Genomic DNA, 14383 nt, shown 5'->3' on the forward strand with positions numbered 1-14383 from the left:
GCGGGGGCGGCCGGGGGGAGTGAAATTTTGTAACCTTAGCCACCGGTTCCCTGGGGCAGACCCCGCAGGCCGCCGAGGGCTGGGCGGAGGGCGCTCGGAGCACCCGGCCGGCTGCCGGAGCTTGTTTGGAGAGGACTTGGCCCGCGCGGCCCGACCTGGGAAGCGGGTGGAGGTTGCTTTCCTCCTCTCCCCACCCCGCCCCGGAGGGGCAGAGCGCTGCGCGGCCGGGCGGGCCTGCGGTCGGGGATGAGGACTGCGCCTCCGCGCCGCAGAGCGCCGTGCGCGGGCCGGACGCCGGCGGCTGCCGCTGCCGTTCCGGGAGCTCGTTTGCATCCGCCAGCGCGGCGAGCGGCGCGGGGCCCTCGGAGCGGAAGGTGAGTGTGGATGCGCCGCGCCGCGCGCCGCCCGAGGCTGCGGGTCAGCGCCACCGGTTCGGGCGGCTCCGGAAGAACTCAGGGCTTGCTCCCCGGGGTCACCTGGCCGCCCCCGCCCCTCCACATCCCCGCGCCCTCGGTGGCGCGCCCCGGCGGGACCGGACGGACCCTCCCGGCCCTCGCTGCGCCGCGGCCCGGCTGCCCCGACCTCGCTCATGGCCCGGGACGGCCGTGCAGCTACTCAGACGCCGGGGCGCGCCGGGGGCTCTGTGGGGGCCGTGGCCGTGCCGCCCGGCCTCAGCCCTGTCCAGCGCCCTTGACAAGAGTTTGGGCCAGCTCCGCCGGACACTTTGCAAAGTGCAACCCAAGTGCCGGGAACTGCGAGCCCGCTGGGGCCGCTGGGCGGTGGGTTGGGGGAGCTAGGAGCCGCCCGGCCGGACTGCTGGGAGCGGCGAGCGGGGGACGTATGGCCAGGGATTCCGGGGGGAGCGGGAGGGCCGGGCAGGGACGAGAGCCGCGGTGGACGGACCATTCATTGCAGACCGCAGCAGCTGGTTCCCAAGCCGGGCCGTTGCCTCCTCTGGGTCGCCCCGGGGCGTGCTGGCCCTGTGGCCCTCGGTCAGGCAGCAGAGGCAACAGGAGGAGCGGGGTGGGGTCTTTCCGGTCTTGGGGGGCTCTGCGCCGCTGTGCTGCTGCGGGGGAGGCCACGAGGCTCCCCCACCCGGCCCGCGCCCCTGGCTGGCTCAGGGCACCAGGGGAACCCAGCCAGAGGGACCCGTGGGGACGCGGCGCCGCGCGGCGGCAGCCGGAAGGGAAGGCCAGCTAGGCGCGCGGAGACTTCCCGCGGCCGCCAGACCCTGCCCCTGCCCCCTTCACTCGAGGGGCAACGGAGCCGGAGGGACAAGCCTCTGGGTGCGGAGGAGGTGGTGGGGGGTTCTCGCAGTGGCAACCGCTGAGGCCATTAACCCTTTCTGGACGGGCGTGTGAGCAGACGCTCCTTACTGTGTCGAGACTGTGCCACGTGTTACTGTGCTTGCTTGGTCCTTCTGTCGTGAGCGAGGTGTCCTGTATCCTGGATGAAGAAACCGAGGGTCAGAGAGGTTAGGTAACTGGGCCAGCACAGCACGGCTGGTGAGCAGCGGTGCTGACAGCCCTCTCCATTTCATCAGATAGACTCCGCATCTGCGTCGTGGCTGAGCGAGTGTGTCCTGAGCCCGCTCTGTGCCCCCACACTGTCCCAGGCACCCCCTGACCCAGCAAAGACCCCTGCCTTCCCGAGAAGGAGCAGGGTAACAGGCAGTGTCAGACAGGGAGCTGGCTGCCGGGGAGTGGGGCGGAGTTACAGTCTTAGGAAGGGTAGCCAGGCTGCCTCTGAGAAGGTGGCCTGGGAGGGCGTGCCCACATGTCCCTTGTGCCCAGCCTGGCAGGTCCAGAACCACACAGCAGAGCCTGCCTGGAGCCTCCCTGCAGGAGGAAGAGGGGGAGTCCTTTTTGAGGAAAATAGGAAGGTTGGGCCATCTGGAGGGGCACCGTGGCCCCTCCAGCATCTCAGCGTGGGAAACACAGGTAAAGGATGCGTGATCCCCACCTGGATCCCTGGCTGGCCACCCTGGCAGGCAATGTGGAAGCAGCAAGTCCCAGGATTTCAGGGTCAGAGGGAACTTAGAGGTCATGAACTTCAACCCCCTCATCCAGCCTTCAGTCTCCACCAGACCCAGCCTCCAGGTTACCGACTCTGCTTGAATACCCCCAGTGATGGGAAACTCATTCCTGTCTCAGCAGCGAGGTCCCACCCTTGAAACCCACTGGAGAGCCCCGAGCCAGCCCTGCTGCAGGTAGAGCAGAAACCTCCCACCTGTGGCTCCTATCGACCCCAGTCCTGCCCTCTGGGAGCCAGGCATTCAGGCTAACTCACACACAGTTGCCTCTGGAGAACGTTAACAGAGAGGTTACATCCCCTTTCAGTCTAATCTCAGGGCCTACGCCTTTTTAGACTGACTTCCAGGCCAGGTACCCTCGCACCTCTCTCTCTCTCTTTCAGAGAAGGTTGGCAGGTCTCCGCCAGTTTCACATTCGTGAGCACCAGGGTGGCCTGGAAGCAGAGACCTGCCCTCACCTCCTTTTTTCTGGAACCCTGCCACCACCGATGGTGCCAAAGATGCATGTGCCCCTGGACGCCGCTCACACAGTGGCTTCCTCTGGAGCCTGAGACTGCCCAGCCCAGCACACCCCATCCCTGTTGGCTTTGACTCTAAGAGTTCAATTACCCTCCTCTTCCTTGTTCAAAAGGGCCGGCTGAGAGCGAGGGGCAGGCCATGCAGATCAAGGGTGCAGGCTCTAGAGACAGCTGTCCAGGGGCTGTGTGGGCAAGTCACCAGCACAATGGGGGACCTCATAGGGCCTCACGGGACCCACCATGGTGCAGAGCGTGGGGGCACAGGTGGGCCTGCCCAGCCCTGTGGTCACTGGCCTGGGACTCTCAGAGACTCCATGGGGTTTGTGGGAAGGGTCTGGAAGATGCAGAAGACTTAGGGGTGTGCAGTGCCAGCTGCCAGTCCCGAACAAAGGGAGGTCATAGGGAACCGTTGTGCAGCCTGGGTCCTCCTGGTGGGCCCGCTTCCCAGCCCATCCCCGCTGGCCCGCCCACCTTGGCATTGTTCATCCTAGTTGTGCGGTAGGGAAGAGGTAGGGTAAGCACAGGAGCAACCCGCTCTTCTGCCCCGGCAGACAGAGCAGAGCTGGAGCCCAGCATTTGTGGATGGCCACAGTCCAGCCCGCTCTCCCCTGGAAGGCGCTCCAGGTCCATCAGCATACAGGACGCCAGCTCCCCTCCCCACTCCTGGCCCGGATACTGGACATCCGGTCTCTCATCTCCACCGGCCCACCTTCCCCGTCAGGGTGCCCCCTCCTCTGCTCTGCCCTCATTCCTCCTGGCACCCCCCCATCACCTGTGGGCCTGCCTGTCTCCCACTCGCCTGTCCCCCGTGAACAGGAAGCTGATTCTGGTGCTCGGACCTCTGTCCTCCAAGCTGTACAGCGCACTCAGCAGTCCCAGCTTCTATTGCCAGCCTCATCCTGATAGAATTGGGGGCTGAACTGAGCATGGTGGAAGGAGGAGGGTGGGGGGGTAGTGAGCACTGGGAGACGTTCTTGCAGGTGCCTGGGGTCCCTCTCTGGCTAGTTTATCCTCACCTTTCACTTAGTGACCATGGCCAGGGTGGCAGACACTGTCCTTGGGGACTGATTGCAATCTTGTACTTCATTCAGTTCCATCATTTCCTTGGTTGGAAGGAAAGGTGGGCCTGTACGGTTGGGTAGGTTGTTCACTGCACAAGGGCACCCAACTATATACTATACTCTGCTCACCAGGCCTCCGCTTGCCCAGGCTGTGTCCATCCTGGGGGTGCCTGTTCTGCACTCTCAGAGATCCTGGAAGCGTGAGTGGTGGCCCCGCATTAGATGTGTGAGCAGTGCACGCAGAGCTGTCCTTGTTCCTGAGGAGGCCACACGCAGTGCAGTCACATGCGCAGCCTGGAAGCTGCCCTCCCATAGGACCAAGGCCTCTGTGCCTTCTGACTTGGGATTCCCTCCTCCCTCCTCAAACGCTGTCAAGTCTCTAGGCTCCTCAGCCTCCTTTGGTGTCCACATCACTGGCCCCCCTTGGCCTGGGTGTGTCCCACCAACTTGGAGGGAGGGTAGGAGGCAGGGTGGGGCCGCTCAGGGACCCTCCCCCAACCGATGTGCTGGGGGCCAGGGCCTGGCTGCGGTCAGCACAGAGAGTTCCTGCGTCCAGATGGTCCTTGGAGCCTACGGCCCCGCCCCTCACACCACGGCCTGTGGTTGCCAGTCCTGAGTCCTGGAGACCAGAAGTGAGATCAGTGACTGAACTGGCAGGACTCAGGGCTGTGACCCCAGCATCAAAACGTAGGCTTCCTGCGATTACTCATCCCAGCTCTTGTCAGGATTGAAGTGGTCTCTGAGAATTATATCCTTGTCTAAATAAAGCCAGCTTCTCAGAGCACAGCTCCAAATATAAGCTCCCTTTATGACCATGGGGAGAGCCTGAGAAGGGGGGTGAGCAGGCAGGGCTCATCTGGGGAACCCTGGGGGTCACCTACTGCATCCTGACACCGTCAGCCTAGGCCCCAGCCTTCCCATCACCCAGCACTTGAAGCAAGAGGGGCCACCACCTGCCACCCAGGAGCTGGCAGCCCAGCAGTTATGTGCCCACACCAACAGCTCCCCCCTTCCCAGGTTGGGGTGGGAGATCCTCCAGTGAAGAAATGAGTTTAAAGGGAACTCAGAGCCTACGGTCAAGTCCCACTCAGCCTCCCCAAGGCCAGAACGAGGCAGTGGCCCCTTGGAAGCCCAGAGGGGGCCAGGGGAGGTGGTCTTCAGGGTGTGGAATGCAGCTGTTTGTCCTGGTCTTGGCCACTCCACCTGGACCTGGGGTCCGCAACCAGTGGAGGAGGGCAGGGCCATGCTGGTGACAGCAGGAGGCGAACGTGCTACAGGTGGACAGAACCGGGCCCCGCGCCCAGGCAGCCTCCTCTGCCATCCCCAGGCCCTCCTGGCCAGCGGGAACCAGCAGCAGGCCGTCTGCTGCGGCCTCTGTCCCGACTCTGGGCTGTTCGCAGACTTGCATCCCAGCCAGCGGCCAAACAGACTCCACATTCATGAGCAGCCTCGAGTCTTCCCAAAGGCCCAGCCTTACAGAATGTGACCATTGCATTTTCCGAATTCCTCTGGGACGACGGGGCCAAGGTGGCCATGTGTAAGCAGGGCCTGCTCCTCTGGGCCTTGTATGTGTCCAGCAGAGAAGCTGCAGAATGGGGCCTCTCTGGGTTCCCGGCTGGGGGGGCTGGGGGAGCGGTCAGTGTCGGATGGCCACGGCCACGGCCAGACGGGGCAAGGGAGCCAGGCCCAGGCCCTGGTACTGGAGGAGGCAGCCCTATTGGTGGAGGCTGTGGGCTGGTGGGTGTCCTGTGTCCATCAGCCTAGCAGGAACCTTTTCTTTTAAAAACAAAACATAATTCGTGCACCATAAAATTCACCCTTAGAAAGTGTACACGTCAGTGGGTTTTAGTATATTCACAGGGTTGTGCAACCATCGCCACCGTCTTGTTCTAGAACATTCTCGTCACCCCAAAACGAAACCCGGACCCACTGGCAGTCCCTCCAGCCCCTCCCCCAGTCTTGGCAACCACTTAGCTGCTTTCTGTCTTTGCCCATCCTGGATGTTTCACACGAACAAAACCACACCGTGTTTATCTTTCTGACTCTCTTCACTGGGTGCTTGCCCGGCGCATCCACGTTGTAGGTGGGATGGGCACTTTGTTCCTTTTCATGGCTGAATAATATTCCAGACTGTTTATGACCACACTGTGTGGATGACACCGATATGAACACATGTGCACAGGCGTTTGTGTGGACGTGTGTTCTCATCTCTCCTGGGTAGACGTCCGTAGGGTCAGGTGGTCACTCTAACCTGTCACTCTGAGGAGCTGCCGGAACATTCCTCATGGCAGCCACACCGTTTCCTATTCCCACCTGTGGGTAAGGCCGTGGGGACCCCGACCCTCTTCCTGTGACGTGGAATCCAGGACCAGGAGGTGGAGGCACTGACTCGGGTCACAGATTCAGCCTCTGCCTGGGTGCGGAGGCAGGATCGAGGCCAAGGGCGGCCGCCACAACCCTGAGGCCATGTCCTTAAGGAACAGCCCTGTCCTGCAGGAGGCTCTGTCCTCTGGCCCCACCAGTCCCTGAGATGTCTCCCCTGAACGAAGGGGAGACCCGGGCCCCTCCAGGGAACCCCGCTGCTCTGCCAGAAATGTGCGCTTGCTCGCCACTCCCGCCACCTTGCCCAAGGGGCTTTTTCTCAGGACGGGGGAGGGTGGTGCCCTTGGAGAGAGACCAAGCACATGACTCAGGGACCACTAGCTCTGAACCAATCCCAGGAAAGCCCGAAGTCACTTACTGAAGTCAGGTGAACCTGTAGAGTGTTAGCTCAGGTCCGTCCCAAAGTGGACCCCGTAACCCATCCTGCGGTTGTTTCCACGGTTCCAGAACACACAGCTGGAAAGATGAATCCGACAACTAGTGGCGTCTGGGACACCCGGGGAATGGGAGCAGGCGGTGTCCTCCCTGGCGGCCCTGCGACCCCTCTGGGTGCTGGGCTCCCTCTGTGCCCCATGCCTTCGTCCAACAAGCATTTGTGCAGGGCCGCCCGGGCTGGGCTGGGCCCCAGGCACCGCCCCACCTCACCCCCACAGGAGCTCAGCATACCTGGGGCAAAGTTGCGAAGGGGACTTCTGTGCAGGGTCGGGGAGGCCACGAGGAGACGGTGTTCCGGGGCTGATCCCAGGAAGAGAAGAGCAGAACCCGGTGACAGGTTACCAGCCTGTGCGCCCAGCCCACCTCCTGGCCTGTAGAGTCCATGAGAAGCCAGAGCTCCGTGGCCCGCACCCCTGCCATGCGTGCCATGTTCTGCTCAAGGGAGCCGTAGACCATGGCCTGCCCGTGTTGCCATGTGAGGCCCCGTGCAGCCATCAGAGCAGGGGCATGCGCATGTGTATGTGTGCACATGTGTGCCTGTGTGCGCATATGTGAGTGTCACGTGCGTGCATGACAGTGTGTTGTGAGTACTGTATGTACACGTATAGTACATTACCAGAGTAACGTTACCAAAGTAATTACTTAACAGGGGTAAGTTTAACTGTTCTGAGAGCCACATTTAAAAACAAAAAGTGACAGGAGTGAAATTGATCGTATTTAATACGATATGTCCAAAAAGGCATCTCTCCAGCATGAGGTCGATACACGATCTGTGAGGCAGTTTAGGTTCTTGAGGTCTGGCGTGTGCTGGCAGCCGCCCTGCCCTGCTGTTCTCCAGGTGCCTTGCAGTTGTGGCGCGCCTGACACCACCCCCAGCACAGGGCCCTCCCCTCTTCAAGCCCACCTCACCTTCTCACCTGCTTCCTCCAGGAAGCCTCTCCAGACTGCATTTCCTTCTCTGGGCTTTGTGACCCCGGATCAGACCCTGTCTCACCCAGGCCTGCTGAATCAAAAATCACTAGAGGAGGACCTGGGGCCTGCGTGTTCATAAGCTCTCCTGGCGACTTGAAGGCTTTACCCACGTTGAAGTTGGAGACCCTCCTAAGCCCTTATCTCTTTGTTCCTAGGTGTCATGTTTTAGGTACACCGGACAGCAGCTGTCCACACACACAGCACTTCTTGCCCACTGCCATATCATTGCACGTGCTGTTTTTCTCTCTTTGGGACATTTGGAAAGCTCCTATTCATCCTTCTAAACCCACCACCAACATTGCCCTGCCTTTCCTCTGAGGTTTACCTCCCAGGGAAGCATGAGTCCTCTCCCCTCCATTCCTCCTCCTTAATTCCACCCTGTGCATGATGGGTCTACCTCTGAAGTCCCTGGTGTGCTGGGACCTGGTCCCAGCTCTCCTCTGAGCTCCCAGAGCCTGGCTGGGCCCCCAGCATGAAGCGACCTCCAAGCATGGATGTGGAATGAATCTGGGCATGCGTGGGTGGGTTGGTCTCTGCAATCTCAGTAAACATCTGGCCACAGGGCCTGGCAGGAAGTTGACCTCGAGGGTACCACTCAGCTGGCAGCCGTCTATAAATACATTCTAAACTTGGACCAGCCCACGTGCATTCCTGCTCCCCACCCTGGAGTGCCCTTCCCAGCGGAAGAAAGGCAGCCGGCAGCCCTGCAGGCCTGGCCAGGGTGGTCGCTCCCAGCGAGCCGGAGCGTGTCCGCTCTGGGGTCAGCTCAGGGCCTGGCGCATCCGATTGTTATCTGAGCACACTGGCTGGCAGGCTAGTGCCCAGGCTGCATTTAGCTCTGAGAGAGGCTCCCCGTGCCGGCAGCATGCTTTTCTTGGATGTCTAGGCTATGTTTATGCCGGGCTGGTGCCTGGGGAGTAATTAAAGCTTCAGAGACTCCCAGAGGGGCCTGCCTGCCCTGGATAGGTGCTGGGTCTGTGCGCGCAGGCCCGAGGCCCTGTTCCATGCGGTCTGTTGAGCAGAGACTGAAGCTGGGCTGTACTCTGGTGGCTCTGAGCTAAGCCCCATCAGGGGACTCCGGTGCGTCGGGCAGGACGAGGGGTCTGGGGGAGGGTCAGCCAGCCTGGGCTTCTTCGGTGCGTCACCTCCTGGACGCTCAGCCCTCCTGCCCACAGTCCCCACTCACGGTTTTGCCACCCAGCACCTGTATGGCCTGCAGTGGGTCTGAAAGGGCTCTGGCCAGCCAGGCCTGGTATCCGGCAGCCGGCGTCATGCTCCCCAAAAGTGGAGTGGACGCCTCCCGGCAGCCCGGCCTCTTGGACACACGCCTTCATCAGGGACTGCCAGCCCCAGAATGTAGAGCAGTGATGGGGCCTGGGAACACGGCACTGTGGCTGGAACGCAGTGCAAGCCCTGGGGACCGCTCCACGTCCTGGTGGCTGGGCAAGGAGGGGGACAGGCGGCGCCAGCCTCCACGGTGTGTCTGACCCACATCTTACCTGTCGTCTGTAAGATCGACCCCAGAGGCACTTCTCATTTCTCTGGGTTTAGCGGGGGAGGGGACAGCACCGTGTGCGCCCAGAGCAGCCTGGGAGGCAGGGTTGGGGGTCACGCTCCCGTCCCAGCTCCCCTGGGATGTCACGCCCCACGTGTCCTGGAGCCCGGCTGTGGCTGGTGGGATCATGGCCCCAGACGTCAGGGGACTGGCAGGTTCTGGCGGGTAAGGGAAGGAGACACGCCGTGTCCAAGGGAACTTGGGGCTCAGGGACTCCCAGCCCCGTGGTTTCCATGAGGTTTCCATCCTCACGGTCCCCACAGGCTGCTGCGCCTGCCCCAGGCACCCACACCTCTCAGCCTGCCCCACACCGCCCCCAACCCGCTCCCCTGGACATCACCTCCACCCAGGCAGTTCCCCAAGCCTGGCTCAGCCTAGACCCTACCTGGGGCAGATCGTGCAGGCAGGGCCTCAGGAAGTTGTGGCAAGGAGGATGTTTCTCTGACAGCCACAGCCAGCCAGTGGGGAAGCGCTGCAGGGAGTGTGAGGTGTCTGGAGGTGGAAGGCAGAGGTACAGGGGTGGTTGTATTAATGGATGATATTTTGTTACAATAGAGCACCATGCGTAACATAGAGTTGTATACATTGTATCATGCAAAGTGTAGAACCATGCGTTTAAGTATATACTTGATGTTTATAAACTGCACACTGGGGCTCCTGGGATGGTGTGCCATTCCCAGGCACCACCTGCCAGGCACCATGTTAGAACTTTGCCCGGATAACTGATGTTTCTCTCATTGTACCCCTCTGGGCAGATTAAGACACTATAATTCCCACTTGAGGCTCCAAGACTACAGTGACTTGTCTGAGTTCACACACCCGTCGAGGGGAGCTGGGGTTGGAACCAGGTGTCAGCTCCGGGAGGCTGTCTGTCCATCCCACCATGTGGCCCCCACCACCAAGAGCATCACTGCACGGAGACTGTCCCTCCTCTCTGGACACCTGTCCCCGAGGGCCACAGCCCTGGGCTGTCCCCAGTGGACTACGCTACCTCAGTCCCTGCTGGTCATCTCACACCCAGGCCCCTGCACAGGCAGAGTCACCCACAGGGATGTCCGCTGTCCATTCACTCATTTTCGGTTCCCATCTTACACCCCCTCTCTGAGCGCTTTCTCCTCATCATCCCACTTTTAGTTGGACCTTGTTGTGTGCACCAATTACCTTGAGTACAAGTGGCAGAACAACTCTTGACTGGCTTGTGGGGCTGAGAAGGCCCTGGGATGGTAGGATTCCTGGGCGATATCTCAGAAGTCTGCCTCTCTGCCTCTGGGCTCTATCTTTGCTGTGTGGGCCTCGAAGGAGACCCTCCTGAGGGAGCAGGGAGGCCTCTGTCCCACCTGCTATCCCAGCCTCTCCTTATGGAGGTGTGCCCACCATGCCCCGGTCTCTGTGGTCTGAGCATGCCCCGGGGCAGGTCTGGGTCGTGCGCCCTCCCCCGGACCGGCGGTGGGAGCGGCCTGAGTCTCTCCCTTCCCCATCCTCCAGCCCTCATCATGGGGTCTGGATCGTGGGTCCCTCTCCCAGCTGTTGGGGAAGAGAGGGTGAGGGCAAGGGAGGTGGGGAGGGCATAGCTGTGCACCCTCCTAAGTTAGTAATCTTTGCTCTGACACATAAACACGAATCCGAATATTTATGTAGGTGTCCTGTATGTGTGTGTGAGATAGACTGATTCTGTCTAGGAGACTTCTCTTAGACACAATTCAAGGTTTCAGTGACTACAAACATTGGAAGACCCCAGGCTCAGATGACCTCAGACCCTCGTTGCAGACACGCTGGCGTCCGGGCGTCTGGGAGTGATGGTCAGTAGAGGAGCCCGGCCCTCATACCCCAGCCTTCCCATTTGGGGTTCAGGCCCCTGGGCGTTAGGGTGCCCAGAGCCCGGGCACAGGTCAGAGGCATCCCTGTCCCGGCCAGCTGGGTGGCGCGTGGCAGATGGCGCCCCTCTCGTCAGCACACTGGGCAAAGCTTTGTCAAAGAAAACAAAACAAAGGCCTTAAAAGCACTTTCTCTCAGCAAATAAAGAGTGCCAGAGGAAGCGAGTGTTCTCTCCCTCGGACAGGCCTTTGATCCCTGCCTCCCGCTGCGGAGTCACAGGGGCTTCTGCAGTGACCGTGGGGGGCAGCAAGTGGGGCGCGGGGCCCTCCCCACATCTCTCTCAGGCCCCCTGCTTCCCCGCTCAGGACACATCTGAGTGCAAAGATGCAGTCGTCGGGGAGGAGAACAGGCTGACCGATGCCCCAAGGCAGGGGGACAGGAGTTCTCAGATGAACTTGGATCCGCGTCCTTGGCAGCGGCCCGGAGCGTCTGGGACAAGGATTGTGACCAGACGGTCAGCTGGGACCCAAGTCACTTTCCCACAGGAAAACGATCATTTTCACGGGTCCTGGGACAAAACCGATAAAGTCACAGCAGCTGTCGCTGGGCTGCGCTTACTGTGCCGAGAACTTGAGTTGCACCCTCCTGTTTAACCCACCCCACACCCCACTTAGAGAAGAAAGCTAAAGCTGAGAGGTGCCGAGGACTACAGCTACCCGCTGCCGCGTAACAAGCAGCCCCAGCCTAGGGGCTCACACGACTGTGATTTATCCGTGTTTGTGCTTCTGTGGGTGGGCAGCAGGGTTTCTGCTGGTCCCACCCAGGCCCCTCTGAGGCAGCATTTGGTTGGTGGGTTGGTAGGCAGCCAGCTGGTCCCAACTGGTGGTGCTCACGTGGCTGGTGGTTGGTGGTTTGGGCAGAGGCCAGCTGAGAACACCCCAGCCGGGCAGCCCCTCTCTCCTGGGTGTTCCTTCTCCAGGACCCAGCCCAGGGCCACCTAAGGGGGAGGGCTGAGTAGGGCTCACAGGCCAGCAGGCGCCCTGGGACCCCCAGGGCAAAGCACCCAGGAGGTGGGAGCCACACTCCAGTCCCCACCCCTGCTAGACTCAGGGTGACAAGCATAGTGTGACCCCAGACAGTTCTGACCACCTCCCTGGACCTCGAGTCCTCCACGAGAAGCTGGGGATGACGTCATCCTGGCAGCTTGCAGGTTAGTGTGAGAATCAGCCCCCCGCCCGCCTCAGATGGATGTGGCAGGTGGGGTGAGCGGAAGATGCAGTGAGCTGCTTCCAGCAGCATCTGCTGTGGTGGCCATCACTGGGGAGCCCAGAGCCACCCGCCCTCATGGCAGAAAGGGACTGGGGCACCCTGGGCGTCCTTGACCGCCAGCATCGGCACTCATGAGCCCGGATTCTGTCCCAGCCCACGGCAGCCCCTGAACCTCAGGGACCTCCGGACCCTAGCTTCCACCTGGGTCTGGCAGCTAGAAAATCGGCTCTACTTTCCAGATGCGGGGGACTGAGGCACTGCCTGCTAGGAGAGGGGTGCAGACTCTGACTTTGAGGGTGACCTCTGCTCTCCCAGGCGTACCCCATCCCAGCCAGCACGGAAGGAGCAGGTCCCACGGCCTCTGTGGTTCTCGGAAGCACTTCACTGGTGCCTGCTTTCCGGAACCTCCAAGCCCAGCGGCCTCCTCAGGGCCCGGAACCCCGCCTCTCCCATCAGTCCCTCCTCTCAGCTGTGAAAACAGAGCAGCGGCCACAGGAGAGCTGGCTCAGCCCCGGGTCAGCTGGGGGCTGCAGTGCAGGGACCCCAGTCAGAGGCTGACAGTGAGCTGAGGTCACACCCCAGCTCCATCTGAACCTCCTGGCATCTTGGTAATTGGCAGTCACCCTGCTGTCAGGGTGCTGCAAGAGGGTCTTCTAGGACCCTAGCATAGCAAATTACTATAGCCGGGGGCTGAGCCTGCCCAGGGAAGGGCTAGGAGTGAGATGGGGCTGGGAAGGGGCCTGGAAGCAGAAAGGCCGTCTGTCCCTCTGGGCCCTCTGACAGGCCAGGTCCCAGATTCAGTCTGGCTCCCGCACCCCCAGCCCCTTGCCACGTCTTTGGCCCCCAAGGCCCTGGGGCCCTCCATAGGCTCAAGCAGAAAAGGGGTCCAGACCTTCAGTGGTTTTGTATGGTCCCTCCACTACGGGATCACAGAGCTGACCAGGAGTCACTGGGGAGAAGGGGGGTGTATCCCCTTCCCAGCCTTGGGACAGAGCGTTCGGTAACAGAGGTGGTGTCTCTGCTGTGGGCACCCGTGCCATGCAGCACCAGTCATGGTGGGTCCGCTTTCAGGGGAGGGGGGGTTCACAGGGCGGGGGAGGGGGGCAGTTGCTTACTCCAAAGCATCATAGCACCATCAGTTCTGCTGCAAGCCAGGGGTGTAATATAGCACTCAGGGCCCTAAGACTGGAATTCTAGTCCTGGTGATGGATGTGTGGTTAGATGATGATGGATGGTGAGTGGATGGATGGATAGATGGATATTGGATAGGTGGATGGATGATGGATGGATGGTAGGTAGATGGATGGATGGTGGGTGGATGGATGGATTGATGATAGGTGGATAGATGGTAAATGGGTGGGTGGTGAGTGGCTGGATTGATGGTGGGTGGATGGATGGATATTGGATGGATGGTGGATGGATGGATGGTAAGTAGGTAGGTGGATGGACAGTGCATGGATAGGTGGCTAGATGGATGACTCCTTTTGCCAGGCATTGTGCTGAGCAGCAGACACAAGGGTGAACCCTTCAGGCTAGTCCCTGCCCTCCAAGAGCTTCCCATCTGGCTCAGAAGGCTGAGTGACCAGGTGGACGGGTGGCTGGAGGGCTCTGGGCACTGGGAGTGGACACTGCCCTGCGGCACAGTGATCAACTCCCTGAAAGAGGGTGTGGTGGGACGAGGGTGCCGGATGGACATGTGGGGTTTGAAGAGTCCTGTGGATGCAGACATCCCAGTGGGGCCCAGCCCCTAGTCAGTCTTGACTCCTCCCACAGTCGACCTGGGCCCACACCTGTGCCCCAGGCTTCCAGCGTTCACCTCTCTCTGAGTCCTCACATCCCTACCAGGAGGAGGGGGTGCAGGGGTGTCCACACCTGCCTCAGGGCCTTACTCTCCTGAGTCCCTTTATCCAATCCGGCCCACCTCCCATCCGTCACCCTCACCCAGTCTCCTCTCCTGGTGGAGAAACATCTGGGCAGGGTGGGGGGTGGGGCGCCCAGAGTCAGGCAGCCAGTTAAGCTTTTAGGACTCTGCTGATTCTCTCATCTGACCAGCCCAAAGGGAACAGAAAGGCACCATAAAAAGGCCAGTTTACCCTAAGAAGATAAGACCATAAATGCCAGCACCCAGCCACACATACCAGAGCTCAGATATGTGGGAGATACGTGTAGATCAGGACACTCAGCTTTTACAAGGTCCAGACATGGGGAGGGGAGGGCGGATGCGGTCAGGGCGCTGCAGAGCTGGCCGTGGAGGGCAGTCCTGGGGATGGGTGGAGTCAGGACCCTCAAGCTGTAGATCTCACCGAGAACGAGGCGCACCCCAGTAGGGGACCCTTTCTATTTT

At 60.9% G+C, this 14383-nt stretch overlaps 1 protein-coding gene across 1 annotated transcript in view; it reads left to right on the plus strand.

Moving 5' to 3' along the window:
- The first annotated feature begins 203 nt into the window (after positions 1-203).
- The window catches only part of ZNF469 (zinc finger protein 469), a 46966-nt gene continuing 32786 nt past the window's right edge, over positions 204-14383 (plus strand). Inside the window, exon 1 of the mRNA XM_043898265.1 lies at positions 204-374. The gene's annotated coding sequence lies outside the window, so the exon portion shown is untranslated. The remainder of the gene's footprint in view (positions 375-14383) is intronic.

Source organism: Cervus elaphus, chromosome 4 (genome assembly GCF_910594005.1).
Source record: "Cervus elaphus chromosome 4, mCerEla1.1, whole genome shotgun sequence".
Lineage (NCBI taxonomy): Eukaryota > Metazoa > Chordata > Mammalia > Artiodactyla > Cervidae > Cervus > Cervus elaphus.